This window comes from Vicugna pacos, chromosome 12 (assembly GCF_048564905.1).
Source record: "Vicugna pacos chromosome 12, VicPac4, whole genome shotgun sequence".
NCBI lineage: Eukaryota > Metazoa > Chordata > Mammalia > Artiodactyla > Camelidae > Vicugna > Vicugna pacos.
In genome coordinates, this window is record NC_132998.1 from 13910741 (window position 1) to 13928263 (window position 17523).

Below are 17523 nucleotides of genomic sequence, written 5' to 3' on the forward strand. Positions count from 1 at the left end.
TCAGGACAGGACTCCGGCTAAGCCGTTCCATCACAGGCATAATGGTGCAAGTGAGGCCTGCTGGCCGGGCTGGAGGTATGAGCTCCCATCGCGGAAGCTGCAGGTGAGGCAGGGGAAAGAGAAGCTGCACCCAGACTCAAAGGCAAGAGGACAGACACACACAGGACAAAACTGAAACAGCCGCAGAAGCAAATAGGGCCAGCTCTCTAGAATCTGTTTTAGGATATTATCCAAAGATTCTTCCCTCAAAATACCCAGATGGGTAACAGGAGGTTGGCAATAGGGTTGAAAGAGGTTATGATGGCACCAGAGCGCATGCGTGCTCTTTTATTATATGCATTTGGGTTGGTGTAAGTTTCTTCTTTCTGGGTCTTCTATTTCATTCTAAAATCAGAAGGATTCAGTGGTTGGGGCTTCTCCAGGTCTCTCTTCCCCTTTCCACATGTGGCCGTGGGCGAGCTAATGGGACCTGCACACACAGAGGCTCACACAGCCTTGAAGACAGAGGCCCATTCATCCCAGGACACTGCGGCACCTCTCTCCCAGGCTGGCCTGCGGTCCCGGTCCTGCAGCTCCACATGCGCGAGCGAGAGACGTGCGCCTTTGCACACGCTGCCTCGCCCCTGAGCACACGCACAAAGCCACCCTCAGGGCCGGTTAACCCTTCACCATCACGTGCACGGGGCTCCCGGCTCCTAGCTTGGGCTCTGGCTTTGCCTTTCTCCATCCCTTTTACCCAAGCCTGGGCCCACCTGAGTTACCCTCAGGATCCCCAGGGAGCGCCCCATGGGCCTGAAGAGCCCCTGTGTACCCAGGAGGGGAAGTGAACACAATCTAAGCCAAAGACCTGCACAGAGGCATTATTTCCATGGAGGAAGGGAGAGGACTGTTAAAGTCTAGGTTCACGTCACAGCTGTGCTTCCTGCAAGCTGCGGGTCCTCAGACAAGTCATTTAACCTCTCTGGGCTTCCGTCTCTGAACGGTGAGCTGAATAGAGGTAAACCTGACGTCCATAGATAAACCTACTGAAATTGTAGCAAAACAAGTAGAATTCTATCTTTTGCTGGAAAAAGGTTTCATAAGTTTAGCCAGCTTCTCACAGGGCCCTTGAACTCCCTCAAAACCTAAGAACCAGTGAATTTCTCGAACACCCAGAACTCTACGGCTATGAGTTATGTGCTTCGTAAGTGATGCAAACGTGACCATTGAGTCCAGTCAATCATCTAAGGTCAGTGTCAACCTCACCCGGCACCTAGTGCCTGAAGTTCTCCCACATGACCCCAATTCCTGTACCCCCCAGCTTGGGGAACCGTATACCCACCATATACCCATGAAGAGTCCAGCTCAGGCTCAGACTGAGGTGCTCTCATCTGATGGACCCATTTGCTGGGATGGGGTCAGACAGGTCAAGTTGCAGGGCCAAGCCCAGTAGGTGTGAAGGGCCAAGAGAGAATGGAGGATGAGGTGGATATTAGGAATAATAACTATGATACTGATGTCTACTGAGTGCTTTCTATGTGCCAGGCATGGTGGAACCAACCTGTGCCATTGTTCCCATTTTACAGGTGAGGAAACTGAGGCTCAGGGAGATTGTCAGTTTCCCAGGATCACTTGACCAGTAAGTCACTGAAAGCAGGCCTGTCTGACTCCTAAGTCTTGACACTTTAAAGAGAAGGACATTGAGGGGATGAGCCCATCCCTGGTGACATTTCAGGTGAACTGGGCACAGCACTACAGCATTTGGGGTGCAAACCTGCTTAAGGAGTCACCTTCTGGAGAGAAAGGCCAGAGCCAGAAGGCTGCCTGAGCCAGTCCTTGAGTGTGTGAGGCTGCAAGAAGGCTGGGCCAAAGGCACTGGCTCTTTAGACTTTCGCCAAGGCCTGGCTCAAAGGCCTCTTTGTTCACTGCTCTGATTTCTACAGGGTCCTCTATCTCCATCCTCAGGGACCTTGGGCAGCTTCACCAACGTACGGGGGTCTCCAGTGCATCCCACCCTCAGCCAGGGAACAGTCCGCCCCCATTGTGCCACAGGGCCCCTAAGAGAGTGGATGGGGCGGGACTGCTAGGGAGATGGGATGGGCAGGAGGGGCACTGTCAGGGAGAAACAGAGCAGAGGGGCCGTACACCCACTGCTCCCCAAACAAACATGTTTTACTTCTTTTGAGGCAGAGAATCAAAGACGTATTAGCTGTCTATTTTTATATTACTTAAAAGAGTTTTGCAAATTCTTATTAATTTGCTGTTATTAAAGGGCTCAGAATTCCCCCAAACACTTAATACTGCTCCCCTATCCTCTTCTCCCTGTAATCCTTCCTGTTGCCCCCTTCAGCCTCTGCAATAACAAAAAGAGAAGGGAAGATGGGAGAATATGCCGGTTGGATTCTTGACAGATTTCCCAGGACTTAATTCCAGCCTCTTCATCCCCAGACTGGCGTCTAAAAGGAACCAGAGATTGTAGGAAGGATCTCTAGCCCCAAGGAGTTCTGGAGGATGAGGTCCACTCCACTAGGGATGGGGAGTCAGGGACTCGCCAGCTCCTCTCCTGGTCCCTTACTGTACATTCCTAAGACTCCATTCTTCTCCCACCTCTGCCTTGGCCCTTCTGGGTTCCTGAGGGTAGAGATGATAGTCATGGTTGAATTTCCCAAGCCTGGGAAGAACATGACTTACAGCTCTGCAGGAGCCTCCATTTCTATGGTCTCATTTCCTTGCCCCCTTTGCCAGGGAGGGCACGAGGCTGTTCCCAGACAGGCTTTGCTCCTCCTGCTTACCTGGCTCCTTCCCTCACAGAGCACCTCCTTCAGGCGCCCCTGGTCTCGGCGTAGCCATCATCTCCTGCTCTGGCACAGGCATCTTCCTGCCCTGACAGCCTGGCCCCATTTCACAGGCAATTCTAAAGATTTCCTTTTAATGCAGAGCAGTGTGTGGCCTGGGCGACTAGGGACTTGTGATGGTGGGACATCCTCTGGCCTGGTGCTCCAAAGGCGGGCTAGAAGGTGCTTGGGACACCAGTAGGGCAGGGTCACTAAATAAAAAATAAATCATTTAATTTCTGATTTTTGATTTTTTTTTAAGCATAAAAGTAGTCATCAGGGTAAAAGCCAAAACTTTAATGGACTTCTTTACACTCAGTTAGAATTGCTTCCGTTTTGAATATCAACATTTTCAAAGCTGCCACTTGTGAAGGTTTTAATCCAGCACCAAGAGATCTGCCCTGTCCCTAAGCAAGAGGAAAAGCAGCCTGGGAAAGCCATCCCTCTGTGGCCCCCAAAAATGGGGACAGAGGGACGGCAGTGTGTCAGAGAAAGGAGCATGGGATTTGGGGCCAAGGGGCTCAGGGTCAAGTTCCATCATGTGCTGTTTGAGGGACCTTCAGCTTACCCTCTTTGAGCCTGCACTCTCTCCTCTCTGGATGGGCATGGAATTATCTGACTCTACTTCAGTGGATTGTAGAAGGTCAAATCGGATGGCAGATGTTCAAGCGTGTTGAAAATAGTCACTATATCAATATCAGTCATCATTGGAGCCAAGGGTGGAGGGAATGTCCCAGAGAGACCATCAGAAGCTTTATGGTGGCATCTGGTCCACCTCTGGGCCTCCAGTCCAACCCAAAGACACTCAGGGAAGGAGACCCCAGGTCTTCTTGGTCTAATTCTGGCCTCACCACTTTGTGAGGGTGGTCTCTCTATTGCTGAAACAAACATATGTGCACAAGTTTAATTCAAGGCAGATTTCTAAAAAGACTCCCTTTGCTAATTACAAACACAACCCCACCACGCCTCCAGGGGAAGTAGAACCCGCTTTAAGGAGCCCTGTCCAGGTAGGGCTTCTTGGTCCCTGTGGTGTTGGTGGGGACTGTCAGCTCCAAGCGCACCGTCTTCCTTCCGGCCAGGGCAGAATGCAGCCCCGTGTGCTGTTTCTAAAGTTTGAGCACATTGTCAGAGCCCACTAGTTGAAAATTGGCTCTCCTTGGATGGCCCTCAAGCACTGCATTTTTTTCAGCAACTCTCACCAGACCCACAGATGAATTTATCTTCCCTGCGTGCGCCGCTCAGCTGTTTCTGTTTCAGGGAACCGCTAGCTCAATGAGCCCCACTGTTCTACCGAGCTGGCCGAACAGCCGTGTCTCTGTTCTCCCAGCCAGATCCTGGGGCCTGGAGTCCTGCCTCCGGGAATTCCAGAATTTAAGAATGTTAGAGCTGGAAGACACCTCAGCCCTCACCTAGTCCTGCCCCAACCTCTGTACCAATGGGGAAACTGAGGCCCAGGGCAGGGAAGGCTTTAAGGAGTACAGAACATCAGCCTTTCCTGTAAGCTCAGCGGCTTCCTCGCGCAGGTGCCACGTGCTGCTGGCCGGCTGGCCTCTGGGCCATGGAGGCTCAGGCTCTCCCAGGCAGCCCACGCCACGGCTGGCACAATAGGAACGTTCTTCCTAGTACTAGGCTAAACCTGACCTCCTGCCTCCCTCTGTGGCTCAACTTTCTGTGCAGTCTCCATGGAGAGAGAGTTCATCCTCAGAGGGAGTGGAGCAGACTGTCCGGGTCTTTTCCAGGCAGCCTCTTCCCACCAGATTGGGCAGAAAGCCTAGCATCCTCATCACCGGCATCTGGATTCAAATCATACTCTATTGCTTGAGAGCCATGTGATGGTGAGCATGTTAACCTCGGTCCCTCTCACCTATAAAAACAGAGATCATAGTAGTTTCCACCTCCAAAGGCTGTTGTGAAGATGCAATGAGATAACATGAACAGTGATTAAGCACAGAGCAGGCACATGGTCAGAATGCAACCAACACGGTTCTGTTGATGCGGTTGGAAGAGTGTCGGCTCTGGGTTTGTATTGCTGTCGTTTAAGTCCCAGCACCTTCACTTGTGTATATTACTTGACTTTGGACAAGTTACTTAACTTCCTTGGGCCTCATATTCTGCATCAGTCTGAATACTTGCAAGTTACAAAAAAAAAATCCAACTCAACTATCTTAAACAATAATGGCCTTCATTAATTCACATAACTGAAAATCATATGGTCATGAGGGGTTCAGGAATAGTCTGATCAGGGCTTCAGCTTCTTTGTGATTTGATTCTCTTGGCTTTGCTTTCCTGACAGTTGGTTCATCCTCAGTGTGGCTCACCGATGATCCTAAGGTGGCTACCAGCAGTTCCAGGCCTCACACCTGCACATATCACAGTCTAACACAAAAAGGAGACGTCTTTTCTTTCCTCATCATTATCATGTTTTGTCCTACACGTTTATTTGGGCCAACCTGAAGGAGCCCCTCTGGCACAGGTGATAAGATTACCCTGATTGGCTCAGATCTACCAGGTTCTACCTTCGGAACTAGGCCTGGTGTTGACCCTACCAAACTGCAAGTCTGCTCCACAATGGGGGTGGGGGGTGAGGCATGCTGGGGGAGTAACCCCATGTCCTCTTCAGAGGCCTGTGTAAGGGCTAGAGGAGATAATGCAGGCAGCGAGTTCAGAGCAGCACCTGACGCACAGTGGGTGCCAACCATCTTTTCTGAACTATTACTGTTATTAGCACCCTGGGCACACGCCATGAAACAGTTTTCAGATGCACAGCTGAGGGCCAGTTTGGGCACAGACCCAGCGGCATCCCCAAGCCTACTTCTCTCTATTTCACTGCAGCCATGTGGCCGCCGCCCTACTCTCCCTGCAGTGTCAACAGCCTGCTTTCCATTGTGGCTTCTGTAGCTCCCTAGCCCTCTTCTAGCTTTCGTGGGCAGCTGTGCTATGCAGCTCTTTGTTCCCAAAGTAAAGCTTCCTTTATAGTCCCTCCATGTTTTCATTTCCAATGAAACTCTCTCCAAAAGTTGCTTTAATGCATCCTGGACCCCAGCTCCTTTCTCCCTTTTGATCTGGGTGACTCAAAGCACACCAGCTCCAAGTCCCAGGGAGATAATATGTCTCCTCTGCTGGCCTCAGAGATTATCCCAGGAGAGAGGAACCTTCCCTGCCAGACAAAAATTTCAAGGTGTCTTCAATGGCATGTGTCCTACCAACTTCTGATTCTTAGTGGATCAGTCCCAAGTTTTGGTGATGAAAAACTATGGGAGGTTTCTCTCAGCAAAGGACTTCATGAACATGGTTAAAATTGAAAACTCTTCTCCAAATGGCTGCTGCTGGGGTTCCTCTTTGACCTTCTTGCTGCAGCAGAGAGAGCCTCTCCTGCAGCTTTAGGGGGCATGAGTGGTCTGGTTCCTAAGACTCTGGTGGCTTCTAGGTTCACACCACCCCATTGCCAGTGCCTGGAGAAGTGTCCCAGTGGGTCATCCCCTCTGGTGGTCTTGCTGGTGCTGTACAACTTGGCGAGTCCATCTGGAGACCCTTCTGTGGATCCGCCCAGTGGACCTGGGAGGTGGGGGGGAACTAATTATTATTCTAGTTTACAGGTGTGAGAATCAAGCTGGAAGACCACCCAGCTAAAAAGTCGGAGAGCTGGGACTTGAATCTAGGCCTCCTGAATCCAATGCCAGTGCTCTTTTACTCCTGCAGATTCATGTCTTGCCCTTGGACCCGGCTCTTGGGAAGGAACCCCTGAGAAACTTGAATGAGGCTTGTCTTCATGCCTAGCCCAGCCGGAGCCAGAGCAGGAGCCGGCCGAGCAGCTAAGCAGTAATGGGCCCTAGCGCCCAGCTCGGCCCCTGCCTGTCCTCCCCGCTGGTGGAGTAGGGGGTGGGAGGCACACACAGGTCCCAGGAACTGGACCAAGTCCTCAGCGGCATCCGTGAACATGGCCGCTGTCTCTTCTGATCCCTCAAGCTCTGCATCTCTCTGGGTGAACGTTGTTCACTGTTGTCTTTCTCCTTTAACTTCATTCTCCTCCCCATGTCTCTCCTCTCAATTGGACTTGATTTTCTTCTTTGTTTCTTGATATCCAGCATATCTCTGTTGGCTTTCATCTCTGGTTGCTTTCTTCTTTCTCCCCTCTCTTTCTCTCCCTCCTTCTGCAGAACTTCCTGGGTTAAGCAGGCAAGGAGATGCTTCAGCAGTGCTAGGAGAGGGAGGCTGCTGAGCTGCCTTCCCTTCCCCTCCCCCTCCCCTCCCCCTCCTCTCCTCCCCTCCCCCACCTCGCACCCCCTCCTCCCGCCCCCCATGCCCTCCTTGGGCAGCCGCCCATCCGCCCTGCACCCCTCTCACTTGGGCCCTGGCCCTCGTCACCTTAGCCAGCTCCTTCTTGAGACGGGGGTTGAGACGATGGTACAGGGAGGCTGTCAGAGCCACTTCTCTGGATACAAAAGCCTCTTTCTCCCCCTCGGAGATGAGGTTTCCAGGCAGGTTATTTTTATAGTAGGGCTCAGGCAGGATCCTTCAGAGAAAATAAACAAAGTCACACACACCAGTGCTTCACACCCCTCAGCCCCTTCCCTGGAGAGGGGCCCAGCCTGGCTGTGCCGACACAGGGACGCCCACCGCCCCAGAGAGGCGGCAGAAGCTCTGCCCGGATGGAGAGAGGCTGGGAGGTCCATGCTGGGGGAGGGGTCCTGCGAGGGAGACAAAGGTCCTCTGCGGCTGGTCCCTGAGGGACCAGGAAGGGGGTCTGGGAGGAGAGGGTTGAAACCCTGGGGCCCTGTCTCACCATGTGGGCCAGGGTCTCAGGCTCTGCATCTACAGGGGAGAGTCAGATTCAAATTCAGATTTAACCCAACTTTTCTAAATGAGCTTTCATGTACATTTCATTTACTCCTTGTCATTGTATCCAGTAGAATTCAGTTGGACAAATTGCTATTTTTGTATCCACTGCTATGCACCCTGTGTCAGGTGCTGGAGAGACAAGACTACACAAGACACGTAGAGGGCTGTCCTCAGAGCACTCTCCTTAGCAGTGGGGGCTGTGATGGCCCTACCAAAGCCTGGGGTAAGTATGCCACGCTCACTTTGCAGATGAGAAAACCAAGGCTCAGATGAGGTCAAGTGACTTGTCCAAGGGAAGCCTAGGCCTTGGAAGTCAAGGGCATCAGGGATCTCTCGGGGCAGGTTTCTGCTAAGAGGACAAGGAGGGCAAGAAGCCTGAGCAGGGACGGGGACAAGGTACTGGTCCACATCCAGTTTTCCTGGGGTCCCTGATCCCCACCACTCTAGACCGAGGCAGGGCATGCACAGTTCCCAACACTTGAGGGCAGGCAGGCGGGCAGCCTTGCCTAACAGATCCAGAGAAAGGAAGGCCTTTCATAACTAGGTTCCCTGTAGTCTCCTCAAAGCTCCTTTATGAGGACACCTCAGGTTTAAAAGGCTTCATAAATCATGCACATTCCACGTTGGGCAGGACAGAAATACACAGCCCGAGCATCCCTGCCCAGCGAAGCAAACAGCTCATGACAGCGGCCGCTGTCCTCACCCTCCCGCCACAGAGCCTGCCCCCGACAAGGGGCAGCCCCCTCCCCCGTCTTCCCCGGGAACAGAGAATCCCAGATCCCAGCGTTCACACGAATGACCCTTCAGGAGGAGCGAGTTTCAGTGCTGCCTCAGACACAGTACTCATTCAGCTTTTTCATGACTAACTGTGGAGTGAAGGAATGTGTCCCTGGTGCAGACGTTTCAAGTATTAGGTGGTAGAGTTCCAGTGAGTTCCTGAAGGGCTGGAGGAGCCCCACGTAACACATTCTGGTATCTGTCCTCCCTTATCTCTGCAATGGAGCTAATAAGACGCAGGTGGTGGGGACACTAAGAGCTTCTAGATACGCAGTGCTCAGCACCGCGCCTGCGCAGTGCGCACGCAGGATGCAGGAGGTGGGCGCCTGGGGCCCAGGCTAGATTCATCAGATGGTTGTTGAACTTGTGATGAGAAGGTGCTGGTGCCGGGCACTGGGGATTCAGTGTCCCCGAGCCCCGGCCTCCATCCTCCAGGCGTTCACGCAATGGAGGCTGCTCAGACCTCGCCTCTGGGACCCCCAGGATCAAGCAAGAGGGGCTGGCGGCCCTCCCAGGGCCCAGGGCCTTCCCTTCCCGGCTTGAGCTCAGGGCATCCCCTTTAAACCCCCTAGTTCGCTCTCCACCCCTCTCCCCGGTGGCAGTTTTTTAATTTTTGTTCGACTAGGGGCTGACCTCAGTACGGTTTAATGGCCTTTTCCTCCTGCGGCCCCTCTCATCTGACACCTGGAATGCCGCTCCAAGCTGCCTTGAGCCTTTCTGTCTCTGCTAATGAGGTTTTCTAACAAAGCCATGTGTCACTGGAGTCTGCTCACAGAGGGACCGCTGGACAGCCGCCTGGGGACCCAGGCTCTGTGGGAGGAAGGGGATGGGGGAAGGCTGAGGGAACACAGCATTTCTTTCAGAAAAGGCTGAGGGCTGGGTGGGGGAGGGAAGGCAGGCTGCTACCTCCAGGCCTACTCCAGGGTGGCCCTGGAGCAGGGCAGGAAAATTCGTCCTAACCCCTAGGCTCTGGAGCTGTCTCTGCAGACAACCTGAGCAAGGGCTGAGGGCACAGACCAAGGAGCAGGGAGTGCACCTGTAGGGCTCCCAGCACAGGGCCTGGCAGGAGGAACCTCTCTCCCCTGTCCATGCAGGTGGGCTTCAGAGATGGCCTTACGTGTGCCCAGGCGCCATCCTGTCTCCACCCATCTGCTCTGGAGAAGCTTCAGGTGACACCTCCACTGGCCTCGCGGGCTCCTGGGAACACTCCGGCTATTCCGCCACATTTAAAGGAGAAGAGGTAGGTAGTTCCACAAAGAGCCATGGAGACTAAAGATAACTCAGTCCAGAGAAGAGAAGGCTGTGAGGTGGTCCAGAAAAAACGCTCTTCCAGGCTCCAGAGGGTCCTTAGACCCAGGAAGGGAACCTGGCTCTCAGACTCCACGGAGCCTACCATCCAGAGACTGTATGTAGAAAACACATCCCAGCACAGCCATGATCAATCAACAAATATCTATCAAACATCTATTCCCTGGAAAAGGAGTGCCCAGAGGCTACTCTTGGCAAGAACTAAACCTCAAATCAAGGAAGGTGCAGACACCACAGTTTACTTGCCGTTACTGTGCATTGGGTGCTATGCCAGGAGCATCTCATTCACTTCTCCCAACAAACCTGGGAGGAGGTAGATGTTGCTGTCATTACCGACTCATTAGAGATGAATGGCAGTTGAGGAACAGAGAGGTTTAGTATCTGGCTCAAGGACACACAGCTAGTAAGCAGTAGTGCCAGGATCAGAACTCAAAGCCTGCCGATAAGCATTATGCTGTACTAGCTGTCCCACCTCAGAGAAGGGAGGTTTGGGGACTGGGAGGAGGCTGAGGAGGAGCAGGACAGATCAGAGGTGAGTGAGCAGGACACCTCAGTGGATCAGTATGAGCAGAGGGGAGGCCAAAGCAGGAGACCAGCTGTCTGGGCATTGAGTACATTGGGCCTGGGGCAGAGACTGGAAAGATGGATTAAGGGCCTCGAGTGCCAGGCTGAGGAGTTGGCTTCTGTCCTGCAGGCGATGGGGACTGACGGGGCTTCTGAGCAGTTTGAGTGAGACATGGTCAGAGTAGCATTTGAGGACAGCAGGTCAGGCCAGGTGCAGACCACAGGGGACAAACAGAACCACGATCCAGGGAGCTGCGACATGTCCCTGGAGCTCTTTGCACATGAGGCAGCCCCTCTCTCAGCCCAGCCCAGGGTAGGATCCTCCTGTTTAGATCAAAACCTTGTCCATCAAACTGCCACGTCCAGGAAGCTTTAGGTGAGGGTTGGGATCAAGCGGGCAGTGTTCCCGGATTGTTTTGTCTGATGTAACGACCACCTGGACTACTGTTGACTTACTCATTTCCTAAAGTCAACTCTCTCTCTCTCTCTTTTGCTTTACTCAAGCTCACTTGAACAGAAAACTCTGTTTCATGAGATTCTACCTTTTCCTCCAATGCACACTAAAATAAATACATTACAAAAATCTACAGCTATTTTTAAAATGTATAACTATTAAAACGAAACGCGTTTACCCATGTTCCACCTAAAATCACCCCCGGGACCTCTGCACTTAGGAAATACTGGTGACCGTCCCCTTGCCACTCCACTTGGGGTGACCTCATTCAAAGATTCCACATTTGGAAAAAGCAAGTCAGAAATCACTCAGAGCCAAGGGAGGGGAGGAGACCAGGCCTGGGGTGGGGGTGGGGCTCTGTAAACCAGGCCCAGCAGGGGATGCTGGTGGGTGTGAGACTGCGGGGCTGGGGGCAGTGGAGCGAGCTGGAGCTGCCCAGAGAAGTGAATGAGGCCTTGTTGAGAGCCCTGGCAGCCAGGCAATGTGCAGAGACTGTGCTGCAAATGTAAAGTTTCCAATAACTTTTATGGATGGTTTCTTAATAAACATTTGAGCCATCTGTCTGGACTGGGACATGTGCTGTCCCAGATGCCCGGAGATGGCGCTGGTGAGGGGCTGCTGTCCGCAGCATCCAGCCCCTGCACCCCTCCAAGGATGTCCCCCTCTCCCCGCCCTTGTTCTCTTTTCTCCTAATTAGAATAGTTTTCACTTGCTGAGCGCTGGCCGAGCCCAGCACCATCCGTTTTGCTGTGCAATTTGTCTTCTTTAATCCTCATAGCTGCTTTAGAAGGCAGGTGTGAGGATCGTGCCACTTTTACATGTCAGGAAACACGGAAGCCCATCAGGTGGCAGAGCTGTGAAGTGGCAGAGCCTGGTGAGCCCTTTGGGCCCAGATCTGTGTGACCCCAAAGCCCATGCTCTGAGCCACCTGCACCCTGGTAACTTCTGCCCTTACTCTTCCCCGCCCACGTCAGCACCTGCCTTCCCTTTCCTCCTCTACGTCTCCTTTCAGAGCCAGTCTCCGTGGTGCCCCTCCTCTCAGACGGCACTAGGGAAATGCCTCCTCCCCAGGTCACCCGCGTGAGAGCTGGCACCACTCATGAACACAGCAGGCCGGTCCGTAGGTCAGTTGGCCTTTCCGTGACGGCCTGATTAATCTAATGCTGAGAAACCGTCTTAGCCATTGAAAGTTACTTGGATTGTTGGCTCTGGCTTCAAACAAGGATAAATAAACTTCAGCCAAAAAGGAAATGGTTTCTGGGGTCTTCCTCTGAGTCTGGTACACCTAAGCCAACCAAGTGCTAGTCGGAAGGCAGGAATTTCTTATAAGCACCTTCCAACGGTGTCCCTTGCTTTGTTTCATTGACTTGTCACAAGACCACATGAAATGATAATACTTCACAAAAATCACAGTTGCTCAATGGCCTTGTTGGGTCTATCCAAAGATAGAATGTTACAGAAGAGGAAAACATCTCAAGAAGAAAGGTTCTCAGATGTCCAGAGGCAGAAGCGCTGGCCGTGAAGCATTCCTTTAGCCTGAGTAAACCCTCATCAATCAGCATGTTGCATCTAGTCCACTAAAACTAGCCAAACTGACTTTAACTCTGTGTGTCTTGGGTCTGGAGCTTTTATAGGGCCCATTTGAACTGCAAATATATAATTTTCCAAACCCCCCATCATCCAGCTGTTAGTTATAACCCATGAATAGGAGGTACTCCGATCCTCAGTGCAGAGAAAGGTCAATTTAGGTTATTCAAAACCCTGGATCGACTGAAGCATATATGTTTGCACACAAACGCTGCCTTATGACCTCTCTTATTTTGTGTTTGCATGCAGATTATTAGCTCCTTCGGGGCAGAGACCAGGGGCCAGGATGGAGACCAGGGCAGAGAGGGTCTCAGGACCCATGGGATGCCGTGTCCACGCTTCATGCTCTGATTTAGCATCTGGCTCGCAAGGCTGTTGGCCTGTGGGATTGGAGCACCCACGTTTCTCTCCTCTAACACAATCAAGAAAGATGAAACAGAGAAAGATTAAATGTTAGCTAAGGAATCGTCACAGCTGACGCGCCCAAGCACCGGCCACCCATGGGGTGAGGGTGAAGACCTGGCCGGGAGGCGGGCCCGAGAACTGGTCCAGCTCCTCCCTTTGCCCCATCTGTGAAGGCTGCTCAAGGGGAAGAAACGTGGTCCCCGGCTCCGGACGGCTTCATTGCAGGACAGAGAGGGCTTGTTACAAGCAGTTCCTCGGAGTTGAAATTCCACTTCAGGTCTCAGCACCTAAAGTCATTTTTCTTCCTTATTTATGTTTCCTGTGGAAAGTCTGAAGAAAAACCCGTGGAGCATCTTTTGAGTTTGCATTTGGAAGGGAGAAAATATGCTCCCTCTCTGCTGGGCAAACACAGCAAACATTGGTGCTTTCACGACTCAGACACAAGCTGGTTTTCAAAGCCTCCCGCTTGGCGGCCCCATGGAGCTCGTTGGAGGCTGAGGGGTGCAGCACCTGGGCAGAGGAGGTTTGCTTTGGGAGCAGAGCTTGGAATTTGTGAATTTTCTGTTCCAAGAACATCCAAATGGAGCAGCCGAGGCCCATTTCTGCACAAACTCACTCAGGCAACTGGGGCTCCATGTGCCTGGAATAAGGCTGGAGGGCCTCGGGCCTCAGATGGCTGGCTCCCTGCCCCGAGGAAGCCTGTGCTGGGATGCTGGAGGTTTAGCAGAGAGGATGCAGATGAACAGGGATGGCCTCAGGGACTCTGCTCCCTGGCTTGGGTGATGCTGAGGGTAGAGGGTGGAGGTGAGAGGGAAAGGGACGTGCTTCTGCACCCACAGATGTTTCTAGGCTTCCAGACGCTAATCAGGGAAACCACTGGGCAGAAGTTGTTCCTGTAAAGCTGGAACTGGGAGAAGGCAGTTACACAGTGTGGGCTGTCTGGTTCTTTCCATTTGGTCTGTAGCAAGACCTTTCCTTTCCTTCCTTCCTTCCTTCCTTCCTTCCTTCCTTCCTTCCTTCCTTCCTTCCTTCCTCCCTCCCTTCCTTCCTTCCTTCCTCCCTTCCTTCCTTCCTCCCTTCCTTCCTCCCTCCATTCCTCCCTCCCTCCCTCCTTCCTTCCTTCTCACCCAGCGACAGCACTAACAATTATCAACTCCTGGCCAATCTTCTTTCATTTCTAACTACACCTACCCCACCCACTCCAAGCCCTTCAACCAGAATATTCTGAAGCAAATTCCAAACATCATCTTCTCCACAAATATCTAGTTTTGGGGGGTGTGTGTTATTTGTTTGTTTTGTTTTGCTTTGCTTGTTTGGTTTTTAAAGTATTGGACTCTGAACACCACGGACCCCTCCTACCTACATATACATTTTGCAAATCACTGCAGGGATTCAGGGGACTTCTGAAGCACATTCAAAGGTCTTACATTTAAAACCTCTGTTATAGACAATAGTCTGTATCTCCAAAGGAGAACTTTCCTTTTGATACCTTGGAACTTTCAGCTGTTCCTTCTTTCTTGTTTTACTTGCAGTAGCTGCTTATTGAGTGCACAGGACCGCGCTGGGTGATTGTCAGGGGAGGGGAAAGGAGCCAGAGGCAGGCGGCTGTCATCCCTCATCCCCGAGTTTTCAGTCCAGTCGGGGAGCAGTGGGAAGGAGCCCTCAGGCTGAGGGAGCAAGAACCCAGCCTCGAGAAGAGGAGGAAACTCTTCCGCATAATCTCTCCTAGGGGTTGTTTATTGACCGGCATTAGTTAGGCCTCTTAGTGGCTGTTAATGTGTTTGCCTGGGTCCGTAATGTCTCAAACATAAGGACCAGCTCAGTTTACACTCTACCGTCAAGTACCGGGCTTGGGGTGCAGGGAGCCTGTGAGGGAAGCAAGGCAATGATCAAAGTGTTGCTTCCAGGCCTCCCTGGGCTCCTGAGATTGGAAGGGCAACACCAGAGTGAGGGTCAGCCCAGTGCACTGGGAGAGGGGCTTCCCTCCAGGCTGGACAAGTGGTCAGGTTTTTTAATGAGGAAATGAACTTCTTTGTTCTCCTTTATGTTTTCTTTTGAGAGGGGGTATGGGAGCAAAGCCATTTTTGATGCAAAGTTCTTTGGAGAGAGCTTAGACATTTTCTGACCTTAACAGCTGAGCCTTTTGTTATTCCCACCCCATCCCACCCCAGTGTCTGCAAACCCAGAGACCTGCAGTCAAGTCCAAGTGGCACCTAAAGAGGAAGAGAGTGCTGGTGCTCGGTACCTCGGCCAGGAGGCCAGCAGGGGGAAGAGCTGAGGTGGGCACAGACACGCCCTGGAGAGACTTCTCAATAAATGTTCTGGAACAATGGGGTAGACGCTTACAGGGATAAACAAACGAACAAACAAAACACGTCAGATTCACACCCCACACCTTAAAAATGAAATAAATTGCGTGTGGATCAAAAATTTTAATGTAAAAATTAAACTCTAAAAGAACACAAAGAAACCATGAGAAAAAAATTTAAATCTGTAAATTAAGCCAGAAGTCAAAAAATAAAATAATGATAAATTTGACCATAAGAAATAAAAATTTTTGTATGGCAAAAACCAAAAAAAAAATCACCATATGCAAAAACCAAAAAAATCAGCATAGGCAAAAACCAAAAAAAATCAACATAGGCAAAGTCAGACAAAATGTCAAACCATGAAGAAGTACTTGCAACTATCATTACAACATTATTTCAGCAAAAGACTAGGCGTAGCCCCAATGTCCATCAAAAAGGAACTGGTTAAATAAATCGTGGTATATCCACACAATAGAACACTGAGCAGCCATTAAATAATGAGAACGTTTTTAATGTGCTGATATGGAATCATCTCCAAGATACAAAAAATGAAGTTCCACGCAGACCAATGTGTGGAGCATGTTACCATATGAGCTAAGAGAGAGGAGGAATGATATTTACCATTTGTAGAGGGAGGGGAGCACAGTTGCTTAGCTATGCCTGGAATCTCTCTGGAAAGATGCCTGAGAACTAGTCACATTGGTCCCCTCTGGGAGGGGAATAGGTGGCTGGGAGGGAGACTTCACTTTTTGCATCTTTGGAACTTCGAATGATGTGAATGAATTAGCCAGTAAAAATAATATTAAAGTTATGATTATATTCTATTAAAAGGGACAAGAAAAGAAAAAAGGGGGAGAAATGACACAAGAATGGAAGAAGAGAAAGAGCAAATGTACTTTCATTTCTTCATAGCCGATGCAAAGCTCGGGTCATGGTAAGATGGTGCCCCACCCACCACCCTCTCCTTCTTCACTGGCTATCCCAGCAGCCATGCTCACAGAGCATTTTAGGGAACAGTTGTCCTGTAAAAGCTCACCACCAAAGTACGATTTCCACAAATTTGAGTTTCTAAGCCTTTGCTTTGAGCTGGGCACCGTGGATGCTATGGCTGGGATAAGCAGCCCTGATTCCGGGCAGGGAACGTGTACTCTGAGAAAACTGTGTGCATTACATGACTGTGCAATGGAGCACCCTGGAGAAAAAAAAGAGGGGCTTATCCCCAGCCAAAACGTTAGAGGGGAGAGAGAAAGAGAGACTGAGAGAGGCAAGGAGAGAGGAGGGAAAGAGAGAAACAAAAGGAAGCAACTGAGTGTCCATCAACACGTGGCTGGAGCGCCACGGTGCTTGCATACAGAGGAAAGCCATGTCACACAGCCATATGACAAAAGAAGAGGTGACTCTCGGTGCCCGGTTGTTGAATATTTTTCACCTCCTCTATGCCTAAGGCTGTGCTGTATGCCATAAGCATGAGGTGAGGAACCTGAGGTGTGGCGAAGCTTGATCAAAGGAAAACTCTTTTGAGAAAGGTCAGCTTGGGTTTGGAAAGCGTGGAAGGGGTTCCCTCGCTTCCAAAGTAGAGCAGGTGAGAGAGGGCTGGGCAGGGGAACTGGCCCATATTTTAGCCTATGTTCCTGTACTCTTGTCACTGCAGTATCACTATTTTGATACTGTTATCAACAGCAATCTCTTATCTAGGGAATCATTTTACAGTTTATCAGATTTTCAAGTATCACATCTCTGGCTGGGCAATAACCAACTGAGTGCTGTTATCCCACGAATTCAGCTCCCTACCTGCTGGAACTCTCTACTTATATGGAGAAACAGGATTTTGCACTGGAAGTTGACAGAGAAGAAGGAGGTAGATACAGTTGGAAGCTGCAAGCTCTCCTTTTGCCTTGGGTCAAAACTACTGCTGCCTTGGGCAAGTCCCCACCCTTCCTGCAGGGGCCAGCCGGGCCTCAGGTGAGAGGCAAGCGAGACACTTGCCTTGGGTGCAGACTTTTAGGGACACATGCCAAAAACTCAGTGATCAAAATCAAAAGTATTTTAAGGCAATTTAAAAAAAATGCAAAAAATCCATGATGAACAGAACATCAACATTTTAAATAAAGATGAGAGCAGCACCGCTAATTTCTCCTTTAGCTTTAGGCTCCGTTATAGCTCACAGCTCTGCTCCCTAGGCCTCATTTCTCCATCTCTAAGTCAAGGGGGATGGACCATTTGACCTCCCCGTAGCCTGCTGGGCCCTGATGCTTTATGGCTTGGTAATGAAGTGCCGCTGAAGAATTAGGGAGCATTTAGCAAAGTGCTAATTGTATTGCTCAGACAAAGTATGGGTGGGAGATAGGGAGACTTCATCCAGACAGTGGGACAGCAACGGAGCTGAGACAGCTGGAGGAGACAACATCTGGCCAGCTTTCTCTCTTTCCCCGGGGCACAACCTCACCTATGCCGCCATGGATGGGAG